Genomic DNA, 15,313 nt, shown 5'->3' with positions numbered 1-15,313 from the left:
GAACTTTGGCCACCTTTTCATTCCATATATAAAGGTAATAGTGACAACATGGAAGCTATATGAGATTATTGTTTTCACTTCTTTGCTATTTCTTCCTCTAACCTTTATGTGAGATCTGACTTGAGTATCGGAGGGGTCCTGCCAAGGTTCATATTAGCCTCTTGTCTAACGCTTTTCCCAATCTTTCCAGTTACTATCGTCGGAGATCATCCCTTGAGTCCTTGAGTTGCTCAGCACAACAATAGTTGACCTACCAATAGTCGACTCGATAGAAATTGGTCTGACAGAAGTTGACCCAACAAAAAATGACTCGACAAAATCTAAGCCGCCAAAAGTTGACTTGATAGAAGTGGACCCGACAAAAGTTGACCCAACTGAAGTCAACCCGACAAAAGTTGACTTCAAAGGAGACAATTTAATGAGTATCTGACCTCCCAAAAGAGCTCAACCATGGATACATCAAGGAGTCGACCCATCCCCTAATTTTGTACCGGATCACTTAGTCTCTAGGAATAAGGTAGATCGACTCAAAGGTCATTATTCGGTTTACTCTATGGAAACTTGTAGAAGTTAGTGCTTATATTTATAAGCAAAGTTTATGGTAGATTGATCTAGGGTGAGGTCAATCTAACATTTGAGCTAGGTCAACTTAAATCTCGGCAACTAACATTCCATTTGACTGTTAGGTCAACTTAGCCCTTGAAGTAAACTGTCATAAGTTGTTTGAGACAATCTAGGGCTTTTGTAAGTTCATGTAGATTTGAATGTTGGCTTCTAAAAGTGAGGATTCTAGTAATGTTAAGATTTTTTGTTGGATCGAAAGAACGCTAAAGGACGTGGAGGGGGAGGGGGGAATAGCACGTCTTGTTTATTTTTATGTTTTTCAAAAGTACATAGTGGAAACAACACACAAGCAAAGGAACATATTTATTTTTACTTGGTTCACAACATGTGCTATTAGTCCAAGGCCTGCAATCATTGGCCGCTTCCGATGGACAATCCTCTAAAAGTCTTCTCCTTTGAACAATGATTCAGATGCAAAGATTTGGTATTACAAAAATTCAAGAAATAGTAACACGTTTATCGTTTCTTACCATTTAAAGAATTAAATAATAAACCAAATAATTGAACAATTAGTTTATCGACAACTTTGAAGATCCAAGGTTGAACGTGGTTGTCGGAGCAGCATGTGGGCGTTGCGTGAGAATTTCAGAGCAAGACGAGACTTGGAAGTTGATTGAAAGTATTGTGAGAGACTGTTGTTCGCAACTTCTTTTATAACCTTTTCTGGTAGCCCGTATACCCCCCCCCCCCCCCAACCCACGGGCCACCCTAGCTAGGCCTCATATCTGATCCAACTCTGTCGCAACTTAATCTTCTTCCATGTACCTGTATCCTCTCTAATCACCCGGTCCTCCGGTTGCCTAGATCCTATCCAGACACCCAGAGTACCCTAGTTTAGTCAGCTTCTGATCTCAAGCTACTATATCACAGAGTTAGCGCAACAAGTATAATATATAAATGGTAATAGTCTTACAATTGTTCGGTCTTGACTTTAGATTTTCAATGAAATCCTATGTCAGACCGACTTCTATTATTCTCTTTAAGAGAATACGTCCTTACCTTTAACTGTCTGTCAAACATCCGGTCCTCCACACTTGTTTGAACTTCCTACTCAGCATCCAATTCTCTAACCCCCAAGACTTCCTCTGATATAGTCCTCTCTGACCCATTAACCTGCTAGACATCCGATCCATTGACATCTAGACTTCCCGCCTCGTGTCTTTGATCCACCAAGACTTCCACCTTGCATAGTATCTGGTTCAACTAACCTATTAGGATTTTTAGCTACCTAGTATCTAGTCCATCAGACTTACTAGGACTTTTCCTTGTCTAGTCTCACTAGGATTTTCACTTTCCTAGTCTTATTAAGACTTTCTTCTTGAGCTATCTGCACACTTGATCAACATCGTTAAATCACAAATAAGTTTAAATTTGAACATTTGCAAATATCAAAACCTAGATTTGATCATCTGGTGCTCCTTATACCAATAATCTCTTCTTTTTTTATTATGCAATATGATTTAAAGTTAAGAAAAACATATAAAATATATTTTCAAAAAATACTCACCCTTAACCTAATATCTCCCCCCTGAAATTAATGTTTTGGGAGTTCTTGAAAAACTATTTAAACTTTAACTTTAATATATCCTCTCCCCTTTTGATATATATCAAAAGCCAACAAAGAGACCAAAACATCACAAAACAAAACATATGAAGGGTGAGTCAAGATATTTCTACAAGACAAATAGTTAAGTGTGTGGAAATAATTTTTCAAAGGGCATTGAAAAATACACTTTAACAAGAATATTTAAAATAGATATTTTCAAATGCATTAGATTTTTCAACAACTTTTAGAGATTTGAAAACACTTAGAATTTTTAAAAAAATATTTTAAAAAGGTTTTATAATTATTTTTTAAGTACTCAAGATATATTTTTTTAAAAAAAATAAAATTTTCTAAGTATTCAAAATTACTAGGGTTTTAAAAAACTAGGAGAAATAATTTTTAGAAATATTTTCAAGTCAAAAAGAATGTTTCAAATACATATTTTCTTTTTCAAAATATTTTCCAAGTAGAAACATTATTACAATGACATTTTGAAATTTTAAGTACGAAGAAAACATGTCTTGAAATTCTAAATAAGACTTTAAGAGAAATTTGAAAATTATTTGTAAGTAAGACTAGTTTTTCAAAAAGTTTTTTCAGTTTGAAAGTTTGGAAGCAAGCTTTTTTTTTTAAAAAAAATATTTATAAAAATAAATTTTTAAAATTATTTATATGTAAGAATATTTTTCGCAAAACATGAGTCGTGAAAGAACATATCAACGAAAAACTAAGAGAACTAAGAATATGCAATTACTAAGCAAGATTAATTGAGTCTTTAGAGTCCAAACATGCATATTACCCTTTCGACTTTTATCATTTTTAATAAATTTTGAGTTTTTAAGATTTGAATTACTCAAATAATTTTTAAGATTATCTTAGTTAATTAATTTCATTTATGTAAACTGAATCCTAAACTGATTTAAGAAGTCTTTATTTTGTGGAACCACATATGATATCATTTATGTAAACTCGAGCCAAAATATGTCTTTTAAACTAAATTTTCAAAAAGAGTGTAAGATCAATCTAACCTCTTCTTCTAAAACTCTTCAAGATAAGACATGTTGATAACTTTTTAAATCAAGTCTAGGTGCTTGTTTCAAACCATACAAAACTTTCTTGAGCTTGAAAACAAGCAATACTTTGGAACCCAAGTGGTTGTTTTACATAGACCACTTTTTTGAAAAACTATTAATAAATATTGATTTTACATTCATCTTATACAACTTAAAGTGTGTATTTCTTGTCATAATTCAATCATTCTACTTGATTGAATCCTCTAGCGGCCAATCTAGCCTTGTTTCTTATTATTGTACCTTTATGTCCAGCTTGTTCATAAAAATCCACTTGGAGTATATGGCTTAACCCTCTTCAAGTCTAGGAATTAGATTCCAAACCTAGCTATTTCTCTCAAATTGAGCTGACTCATCTTATATTGTTTAAACCTTGTTTAGATTTAGCAATGCATCATTTACTATTTTAGGCTTAATTTGTGATGTTAATGCAATTTGACTCCCTTTATTTCTAAAATATGACTTATCCTTACTCCTTATGATATGTCTCCTATAACTTGGTCTAGTAGGTGATTTGAACTTATCCCATAGGATCTTGGTGCCTGAGTTGTGTTTGACACACTCTCAAACGGTAACCCATCTACTCTAATCCTCTCATCCTTTGAGTCATCTCTAACTCTCCTTATAGTCCTACCTTCTTCTAGACTTAATTTCTTAAGTTCAATTGTTACTTGCTCATTTGTTATCCTATTTGAGTTTAGAGATGATTTTTCATGAAACACAACATTACAAGATCCCTTATCGCGGTGAATCCTCTTGTTGTAAATCTAATATGCTCTACTAGTATTTGAATATCCAATTAGAATTCTCTTATTTGCCTTAGCAGAGAACTTTCCTAAATTATCCTTTGTGTTTAGAATATACAACTTACAACAAAACACTCAAGATGCTTGATTATGGATGGTTTTCCAAACCAAAGTTCGTGTGGTGTCTTGAGTAAGCATTTGTGAACCAATGTCTTTTTTTGGATACAACATGCAACATTGATTACCTTGACCTAACCCAGAGGTTGCTACATAAAAAAATATTCATTTAGCATACTTGTAGTCACCTCTTGTAAGGCTTGACTCTTTCTCTCCACCATCCCATTTTATTGGGGTGTCCTTGAAATTGAGAACTCATGTTTATATCTTTTTCTATATAAAAATTCAAAAATCTAGTATTTTCGAATCTTCTTCGCTATGATCATATCAAATTTGATTAATTTTGAGGTTTTTTTCATTCTCTACCCATATACAAAAAGTAATCAAGATATCTAATGTATTGTCCTTATATTTTAAAAAAAAAAAAAGAAAATCAAATATATCTGGTATGTTCATCAATAATCACAAATAATATCTATCTTTTTTAATAAAATAATTTTACTATTATCAATTAAATCCATATGAATCAACTCTAAGACACTTACAATACTAGAAATGCTTTTACCTTTGTGTGTGGCCTTTGATTGCTTACCCATTTGTCATGCATCACACATTTTGTCTTTCTAATAGTCCACACTAATCCTTCTTCTTTTGATATAAGATACTTTGAAAGAGAATTAGTTATATAATATATTTTTATCTGATATATATTATCCTTCATTTGCCCTACGATCATGATTCTATTAGTCTCACTATGTTTTACCAAACACTTAGTCGAGCTAAACTCAACTTTGTATCTAGCATCATACATTGTCTATAGTAAATTAAATATCATGCCTTCAACCAATAAAACATTCTTGATAATAAAATTTGATGATAACTATATATTACTTATACCTATTACCTTTAGTTCTCCACTATTTTTTAAAGATAGGCTTCCTTTGTTTTAGTTTTTTATGGCTGAGAATTTTAAGGCATCACTTATTATGTGTCTGCCGCATCCATTATTGACAAACAAATTGTTTGAATGCTCCCCCTTAACATATACCTGATCAAATATAGAATAGTAAATATGTTGGTACTTAAATGTTGGATCTAGTTGCATTAAGTACAAACTACTTGGGTACCCAAACTTTTACCATTTTACCACTAGAAATTTTTCTACCATCAAGTTTTGATAGGACTAAGGTATTTCTACTTACGAGCAATGAATATGCAACTTCCTTGTTTTAGGCCTGTAACCAAGGTCGAGCTTTCTATAAACAACTCTCTTAGCTCCAATTATCATGTTTAGATACTTGGTACTAGAAGTGAATTGTTCTAAGAATTTCTTCATTTCTTCTACTTGCAATTTCAATAAGGGCATTTCCTCCTCGAAATTTTATGTTAAATATGTGAATGGAGAAGAGGTGGAAGAAGAGAGAAGTTCCAATGTAAATGGGACTTCAGTCCCACATTGGGAGCTTCGAGGCTTGTTGGTTGTTTTATATTGATTCACATGCATTGAGGATGTGAACAAATGCATGGAGAGAGGCTCTCTCTTACGCGTGGGTGTGCAAGGGGGTGCAAATCCAGGGCCCGGATTGCGCTGAACCATGTTGACTCGTGTGCGCGTGCCGAATGTCGGACCGGTTGGGGCAAAATTCACCCAAGTGGAACAACCAACATTTTACCATGTAAACCTAACCTTCTCAGCTAGTAATGGTCATTAATCGACCATTAACACTGTCATTGATCTGAGCTCCTATATAAGGATGTTGCGATCACAGGCAGAGAAAATGCACACAGAGAAAGGAGCATAAGCTATCCACCAGTATTCCCTCCTCCTCTGTCGTGCAATTCCTACTCGACGGAGTGCCCGTGATAGCAATCGGGTGTCACTCAGCTCGCCGTGACCACCAGTGCTTGGTGAAGTTCATGGTCAACCATTGTATCCTAGGAAACAGACGACCCGAGTAAGCCTCAAAGCACTGTCGGAGGTGGGGTGAATCTGTTTCAAGAAAACTACGACTCTCGCAGGTCTCGGTCCGTTGCTCGCTCTGTTCTATCGGCTCCGCTCGGCGTCGAAGCCCGGTCGACCACTTGCTCGGTCTCTATGCCCGAGTGCCCGTGATAGCAATCGGGTGTCATTCAGCTCGCCGTGACCACAAGTGCTTGGTGAAGTTCATGGTCAACCATTGTATCCTGGGAAACAGAGGACCCGAGTAAGCCTCGAAGCACTATCGGAGGTGGGGTGAATCTGTTTCAAGAAAACTATGACTCTCGCAGGCCTCGGTCCGTTGCTCGCTCTGTTCTACCGGCTCTGCTCGGCGTCGAAGCCCGGTCGACCACTTGCTCGGTCTCTATGCCCGACCTGTCTGCTTAGCCCAATCGGCCAGTCTGCGCTCGACCTGCCGCTTCGCTCGATCGGCTAGTCTGCGCTCTACCTACCGCTTCGCTCGATCGGCCAGTCTGCGCCCCACCTGTCTACTTAGCCCGATCGACGAGTCTACGCTCGACCTACCGCTACGACCAACCTGTCTGCTTCGACCGATCTGTCCGCGCTCAGCCAAACTGCTTCGCCCGACCTGTCTGCTAGCCCGACAGTACTGTTCGAGCGATTGCTCTGTCCGATCAGACTCTATACTCCCGACTGCTTGGCTCGGCAACACAGACCTGCTACTCAGCAGATCTACCCGCTCAACGACTAAGTATGATCTGCTACTCTTCGGCACGTAGCAGAAACCAGCCCTTGCTAGCAGCCTGAGATTATCCGCTCAGGTCATCTCTATTGTAAGTTGAATTTAAATTCTGTAATTTTAAATTCAGCTAAGTCCCCAAAATCTCTGGCTACAGATTGTTTGTATCGACCATTTTCAACTTGAGTAGGGACCCCCTCCTGAATTTTATAAGTAGAGGCTAGAGAGGCATTGTCCCTCAATGCCTTAAGTTTGCTCTATAGAGCTTTCGTCATCTTTAAATCTAGCTAAGGACTTACTTAGACATACAATAGTAGCATAGCATTTTTCAAGTTTGGGAGAGGTTACTGTAGGATTAAGTCCACATGGGTGGACTAGATCCAATTGAATCCACACGGATGGACTTAATCTCCATAAGATTGGGCTCACACTTGATTGACACACACACAACTAATTATCATTAAAGTAACTAAACTCATTTAAGTGATCTAATGCTTCAAGCATATAAAGAGGATTTGGATTAAATGGATGTGGATTCAATGTATAGATCCAAAACCCGATTCATTAACATTGATGGGTTGTTAATGATGAATATGCTTTAAGATGGATAGTCCCTATAGGATGGACTTGATATATAAAAGAAGATGGGGGGGAGGTTCTAGAGCTTTCTTCAGCTCCTTTCTTAACCATTGAGAGAGGATTAAGGATTGTCGCTGCCCACTCCTGTAGGAGACTTTTCCGTAATCGTAGGAACTCCGGGCGATAAGTAAGAAGCAATACTCTTTTGAAATAAATTCAGGTCAGTCATTCATGAGCTATTGTTTTAATTTATATAGAGCTTTAGAGATTGATAGAAGCTAGATCCTATTATAGATACATCCTTTAGCTCATACATGATGTAATGCAAATTCTTACAATTGGTATCAAAGATTAGGATTAACTTATTATTAGTTTTTAAGGTGAAAGGATTATTTGTCAACGTTTTAATATAAATGCATTCATTTTTACATTTGATTCTATATGGATGAGCAAAATTGATGTATATTCATTGAATGTAGCTTGGATAAATTAGGATTTAACCTATGAATCGAGTTTTTCATATTATCTATGAAGAACGAGATTGGCAGCGTGATTTTAGGGTTGAAATTGCCTTCAGAAATGGGCATTTTCTGATATCAATTGATTCCCAATTGATTGGGAGTTGCATATTTGTGAACAAAAGCTTTCCAAATCGATCAGTTGATCTATTGGTGCTTACCAATCGATTGATGTAAGGCTTGATCAATTGCGATGCTCAAGTTCATAAACAGAAGGGTCTGAAATCGTTCAGCTGATCGATTAGTGTTTACCAATTGATCAACATAAGGAATCAATCGATTCGAGTTGCCCGATCACAACCAGAATCCAACAGAAAATTTCTAGATCGATCGGTTGATCGATTAGGGTCACCAATAGATTAATCAATCGATTGAAGGTTGTAAGGAATTCAACAGAAAACTTCTGGATCAATCAGTTGATCGATTAACAATCGATTAGTCGATTGATTGAAGGTTGCAAGGAATTCAAAAGCAAACTTCTAGATCGATGAGCTAATCGATTTGGGTCTCAAATCGACATTTGTCAATCGATTAGTTGATCGATTGGGGTGGATGAATGAGTGAACAGAAACCTTCTGGATCGATCGATAGATTGATTCACGTGTGTTTAATATATTGATCAATCAATTGGCACGCGTGTGAATCGATTCACATCTATTCTCAATCGATTGATAAAGGTGTCAATCGATTGATATCCAATACCAATCGATTGATAACTGAATTTAGCTAAGTTTTTAGCAATTTCTTCCTAGATTCTTCTTTGCTCTTGCTACCTAGTTGAACCTAAGAGTATTAGTGCAAAGGGATGTATGATCATGCTAAGGGTGATTGGTCCAAAGGAAAATCATTCTTGTGTCGGATATATATTTAAGGAAGCTCACAAATTAAGTTAAACTTGTTGATCATGCACATGATGTATCGACCCAAAGGAAGGGGTACTGTGTGGTCGATTAGAAGCATTGTGAGTGATGCTAGAAAACATAAGCTAACTAAGAAAACTCATAAATAAAGTATCATATGCATAATGCATTGGCCTCAAAGAAAGCAAAGTTATCTGGCAGATAAAAGTAATCATGAGTTATTTAGAGAGAACCAATAGCAAGTTATAATTTAGTCCAAAGAACTTAATGTAATGTTGTACTAGGAATCTCTATTAATGCTCATATAGTTGCATGTTTTGCTTGTTGCATTTTATTATTGCACAACAATGATACATGCATTTATTAAATTGAGTTATGTTCTTTGCTTATCTTTATTCAACTAATCTGAACAACATCTCCGTGCTTACTGGCTTTAGACAATGGAAAGATTATATTACAGTTTTATTGGGTTGCGTAGATCTAGACTTTTAGGTATGATCGCCCTACATCTTTGATTGATGATTCCACTGCGGATCAAAAGGTGACCTTTGACAAGTGGGAGCAATCTAATCGCATGAGTTTGATAATCATGAGAATATCAATTCCGGAATCACTAAGAGATTCGATAACTAAGAAGGAGGATGCTAAAACCTTCCTTAAGGAATTAGCAGACCAATTCGCATCAACCGAAAAGGTTGAGACTGCTACATTTCTCACGAAGTTAGTGTCCATGCGGTACACAGGGAAAGGTAACATTAAGGAGTACATCATAGAGATGTCCAACTTAGTTACAAGGCTTAAGACACTAAAGTTAGTAATGTTTGAAAGTGTCCTTATGACCATTATCTTAATCTCTCTACCTACACAGTTCACTCCTTTTAAGATTAGCTATAATACTCAAAAGGAGAAGTGGACACTAAATGAGCCCATAGCTCAGTGTGTACAGGAAGAAGAGAGATTGAGAGGTGATACATCTCAAAGTGTTCACTATGCATCCTCATCTCAACATTCGAATAAGAAAAAAAAGAAGGGTAATGATAAGAGTAAGGGTAAACAACTTGCAGTGACTGAGGTTTCAGGGCATAAGGTGCAAAGCAAGAAGATTCGGACTTAAATTATTTTTTTGTAAAAAGAAAGGTCATCTGAAGAAGGATTGTCCTAGATACGTCAACTAGCATGCTAAGAAAGGTACACTTCTTAACTTTGTTAGTTCATAAATCAACCTAGCTACTATACCTAATAACACTTGGTGGATAGATATTGGTGCAACTGCTCATATAAGTATAACTATACAGGGTTGCTTCATGAGCCGAATGTCAATTGATGCTGAAACATTCATCTATACAGGAACAGATAAGAAGACAAAAGTAGAGGCAATAAGTATCTTTAGAGTTTGTTTGGGGAACAATGTACTTTTAAATTTAGAAAAATGCATTTGTAGTGTCGTCTTTTAAACAAAACTTAATTTCTATTTTATGTTTGGACAAATCCGGATACACTTGTTCATTTGAAAATAGAAAGTTTAGTATTTTTTTAAAATTCTAACTTGTGTAGTATCGGTTTCTTGATTGACAAACTATATAGATTGACCACTGAAACTCATATAAATAATCTTGTGATGCATAGTATAGGTGTGAAGCGTGGTGTGACAAATGAGAATTCATCTATGTTGTAACATAGGCGTTTAGGACATATCTCTAAACAACGCCTAGAAAGGTTAATATCACTAGAAATTCTCAATTCCCTTGATATGTCAGATTTTAGAATCTGCATTGAGTGTATCAAGAGAAAAACAACTAACAAAAGTAACAAGGGTTCAAGGCGGAATAATGAAGTCTTAGAGCTTACACATACGGACAGATGTGGATCATTCCCTAAGGCTTCTTGGAATGGTCAAGCATACTTTATAAGCTTAGATGATTATTCTCGATACGGATACTTGTACCTTATTCATGAGAAGTCGCAATCCCTGAACATGTTCAAAACCTTTAAAGCAGAAGTTAAAAATTAACTTGGTAAGAAGATTAAGGCCATAAGATTAGACCATGATGGTGAATACTATGGTAGATTTGATGAATCAGGTGAACAAGATCTTGGGCCATTTGCGGATTACCTTACTGAGTGTGATATCGTGGCGCAATACACCATGCTTGGGACACCTCGGTAAAATGATGTAGCAGAGTGATGAAACCAAACCCTTAAGGATATGGTGAGAAGTATGATTGTGTTTTCTTATCTACCGGAGTCCTTGTAGGATGAGGTACTCAAGACTGCAGTTTACCTACTCAAAATAGTTCCTAGTAAGGCAGCAACGAAAACTTCATATGAGTTATGGACAGATAGAGCGCTAAGTCTTAGGCATCTACATGTCTGGGGTTGTCAGCTGAAACTAGGCCCTATAGGCCTAACAAAGGAAATTGGACTCAAAAATCGTTAGTTTTTATGTTGTAGGATACTTTGAAAACTCAAGAGATTTCAAGTTCTATAATCTCTTGAGTAGATCTTTTTTCGAGATGGATAATGTCAAATTCATTGAGGATAATGGGAATGATAAAGCTAGGGAATATTATTTGAGGAGAACATTAGTGATCCTAATATGATGACTACTTGTAACGCCCGAAAATTCTCAAACTTGCATTAGAATTATTCTATGATTTTTCTGGAATTTTTAGATATTTTTCCGAAATTTTTCGAGTATCGGAAGTAGCAAAAATAATTAGAAAAGTAGAACGGCCTAAGCGGGAATCGAACCCGAGACCTATGGTTTACGGATAATTCTAGTAACCGGTGAACCCAGCAGGGCTGTGCTGGAAGAGAAGGGAAACATTTATATTTATATTTAAGTTGGGCCTAGTTATCCACTTAATATAAATAGGAAAAACTTAAGTGTGGGTTTGGTTTAATTTGGTTCGGCAGCCCTCTCCTCACAAAACCTCACGCCAATTCTTTTCTCCAAACCCTCACCGACGCCAACCCCTCCTTCCTCTCCTTCTCTCGGCGCCAACACCCAAACAACCTAGGGTTCTCTCCCTAGGGCCCCAAGGTCACTTTCCGGCGACGATTTCAGCACACGGACGTTCCCCTCCGCGAGTAGAACACGTGGACGCGAGCGAATCGTCGAGAAGTCGTCTCCACCGGAATTTCTAGCGATTAGATTTGTAAGAAATCTAGCACACAAGGTAAGAAACCCCTCACCTGCAGTATAAGTAGCTCTCGTTTGATTGCATGCTTATAATTTAGTTATATGTAGATTTTTATCGATATCTAGAGTGTATTTAATTCTCTTCGCAGATTAGGGGTTAGTTGAGTTTCTCTGGATGGGCCGGACGCATTTTTCCTCTTTAGATAGAGGTTCTAGACGTCGTCGGGTGCCTAGAGGTAGTTTCCCTATTAGAGAGGAGAGTTGGAGCACACTAGGTGTTCGATAAAATGTTTAGCGCAACATTAGATAGTTTTAACAGTATAGTTAAATGCATAGAAGCATTTAAACCAGCATATCAGTTTTATTTCAGCTTTATGGGACTAGATGTCCAATGGGTGGGCTCCCACAGTCGCCTCTAGGTTCAGACAACCTAGATTCAGCAAAATAAGTATATAGCATTCAGTACTTTACTTTCAGCAGCGGCACTGTACTGGATTAGATATCCACTGGGCTGGACTCCCATAGTCGTCCCTAGGTTTAGCTAACCTAGTAAACCCTACTAGATTCGGAACTTGCAATCCCGGGTTTAGATAGGGATGCGCGCACAGCAAGTACAGTTGCCAGGGCCCTACAGCAGCATGTTTAGTATTTTTATCTATTATATATATAATAGTTTTCCAAATCAGTTTTGAAACATAATGGAATTCAGTATTAGCTCAGCTTCAGCTTAGCTCACTTTTGTATCAACTCAGCTTATTTCAGTTGTTAAATGTGATAGCTTCATATATAGTTCTAGACATGTTATGATCAGTTTCTATTTTATGTTCAGCTTATGTTATGCCATGCTTTGTATGATACCATGCCATGCCATGCTTGCATATTCAGTATGTTTTTCAAACAGCATGATTTAAAAGCATATTTGCATCGTATGCATGATTTAGTGAGGTAGATGGTTTCTTACTAAGCTTTTTAGCTTACAGATACTATTTTCCTTATACTGCAGATACAGGTAAAAGGAAAATGGACTAGCAGTGGAGGCTGGAGGTCAGAGCAGATGAGGATGTGCGTGGCAGGAACTGGAATAAAGATCCTAGGGATCTGGTTTTATTTTACTACGCATTAGAACTTGTAGCAAGTCTAGTTATTAAAGTCTTGTTCTCTTTTCTCTTATGCTTCGCATTCTAGTATGGTTAATGGTATGAACTAGTGAACATGCATTATAATATGTCTTGAATGTTGCCCAATGCATGATAGAATAGTTATTAGTATATGTTTAGAGTGGTTGCAGGTGGTTTTGGCACGACAAAGTGTCGAAATCAGCATTCTGATTTCTTATCAGGAAATCAGACGCTGGATCGGTCTGCCGACCGATCCAGTAGCGTACCAGGCTTCTGGATCGGTCAGCCGACCGATCCAGACAGATACAGTATGCTACTGCCGACCGATCCAGCCACACCTGGATCGGTCGGCCGACCGATCCAGCCACACCTGGATCGGTCTGCCGACCGATCCAGCCACACATGGATCGGTCTGCCCGACCAATCCAGTTGGGAACCGAATGCCCCATAGCTTCGATCGATCTGCGGATCAATCGGCAGGTCTGTAGTTAGTTGGGAAGTTTAGTTTCTAGTCCCTAGCTCAGTCGGGATGTTCAGTTTCCCCTCCTTAGCATATGTAAACCAGCAAAGAAGGTCTTTAGACCTTTCTTAGCAGTTGTATCCGTCATTAGTAGAGTAAAATTTTAATTAGCCCAGCTTTCCGCACAGTATAGTTTAGCATAATTGTAGCGACCGGCCTTACAGCCAGTACCCAGAAGGTGGGTCGTTACAGAGTGGTATCAGAGCAGTGTTCCATACTTCCTACACACACATCAGCATTGTACCTACAGCTTCCAAGTAAGAATACCTCTACTTTATTTATGCTCCTTGTTTTGTTATTACAGTTCATGTTTATACACCTACTGCTTGTTAGTATGTGATAGTTTTAAACATGATATCAGTAGTTATATAACTGTGATTACATTAGTTATGTTATGTTCTCTATGTCTTTAGAAATGGCACGAGGACGCCCCGCTAGAAGGGCACTAGCTACTGAGCCCCAGCAAGAGGCAGGCAGTTCAGTGCATCCTCCAGACCTTACAGCATTAGTGGCTCAGTTACAGCAGCAGCTAGCTGAACAACAACAGGAAATAGCCACCTTAAAGGCTAATCAGCAGAGTACCCCCACAGTCACCCCGGAACCGAATTTGACGACTCCGGTAGTCTTAGAGGTTCCACCAGCTCAGCCTACAGCACCAGCACCAGCACCAGCTGAGCCAAGAAAGGAAGCTTATCTGATCCAGTGGCAGCGAGTCAAGCCAGAGAACTTCTCAGGCATTAGCGAACCATGGGATGCACAAGCCTGGTTCAAAACACTGGAGAGCACGATGGAGCTTCTGGACTGGCCAGAATATGAGAAGGTGAAGTGTGCCTCCTTCTGTCTGACAGGAGACGCACGCATGTGGTGGGAAAGGATCAGAACGAAGCGCCCAGTGAACCAGATGTCATGGGCTGACTTCGAGAAAGAATTCTTCAAGGAGTTCTTTCACGTGCGAGTTACAAACCGCCACTACAACGAGTTCACTGAGTTTCGCCAGGGCAACCTTTCAGTTGAGGAAACCGTGAAGAAATTCAACAGGTTGGCTCGTCTATGCCCAGAGCTAGTCAGCACAGAGAAGGAACGAATCCGGTTGATGCTCAAGATGCTGAGGCCAGAGATAGCAGTGAACGTGGCTGGTGGCATACATAGGCCACAAACCACAGAGGAGTTAGTGAGCAGTGCCTTGACCACAGAACATTACCAGAACAGCATAAAGCAGCAGAAGCAAGTCTCCTCAGAGTCCAAGGGCCAAGGAAACTCTCACACTCAAAAACAGCAAGGCCACAGCTCTAACTGGAAAGGGAACTCCAACAGCAAGCGCAAATCAGGGAGTGACCCAAAAGGAGGACCATCTAGCAAGCGACCCAGTTATCCAAAGTGTGCTACTTGTGGGAAATTCCACCCAGGGGTTTGTCGCAAGGGCACACGAGGATGCTTTGAATGTGGACAAGAAGGGCACATGGCTAAGCAGTGCCCGAACAAGACCAGTCTTCCTCAGCCGCAGCAGATTCAGTATGCAGGCCAGCCAGCTCAATTATACCAGATGCAGGCCGCTCTAGAAGGTCCACTTATCAGTCAGGGCAGATTAGAAGCCCCTCCAGCTATGGCGAATGCGAGGATCTACTCACTCACCAGAGAGGACGTAGCCAATGCCTCGACAGTTGTCACAGGTCAGATTAGCATTTTTCAGTATATTGCTACTGTTCTATTTGATACTGGGGCAACCCATTCATATATAGCCAAGGTGTTCTCCGAAAAATTAGAAATACCCTCAGAGGTACTCAGTGGTCAGTTT

The sequence above is a fragment of the Zingiber officinale genome, chromosome 1B (assembly GCF_018446385.1).
Source record: "Zingiber officinale cultivar Zhangliang chromosome 1B, Zo_v1.1, whole genome shotgun sequence".
Classification (NCBI taxonomy): Eukaryota; Viridiplantae; Streptophyta; class Magnoliopsida; order Zingiberales; family Zingiberaceae; genus Zingiber; species Zingiber officinale.
Note: the sequence above shows the minus strand (reverse complement) of the source record.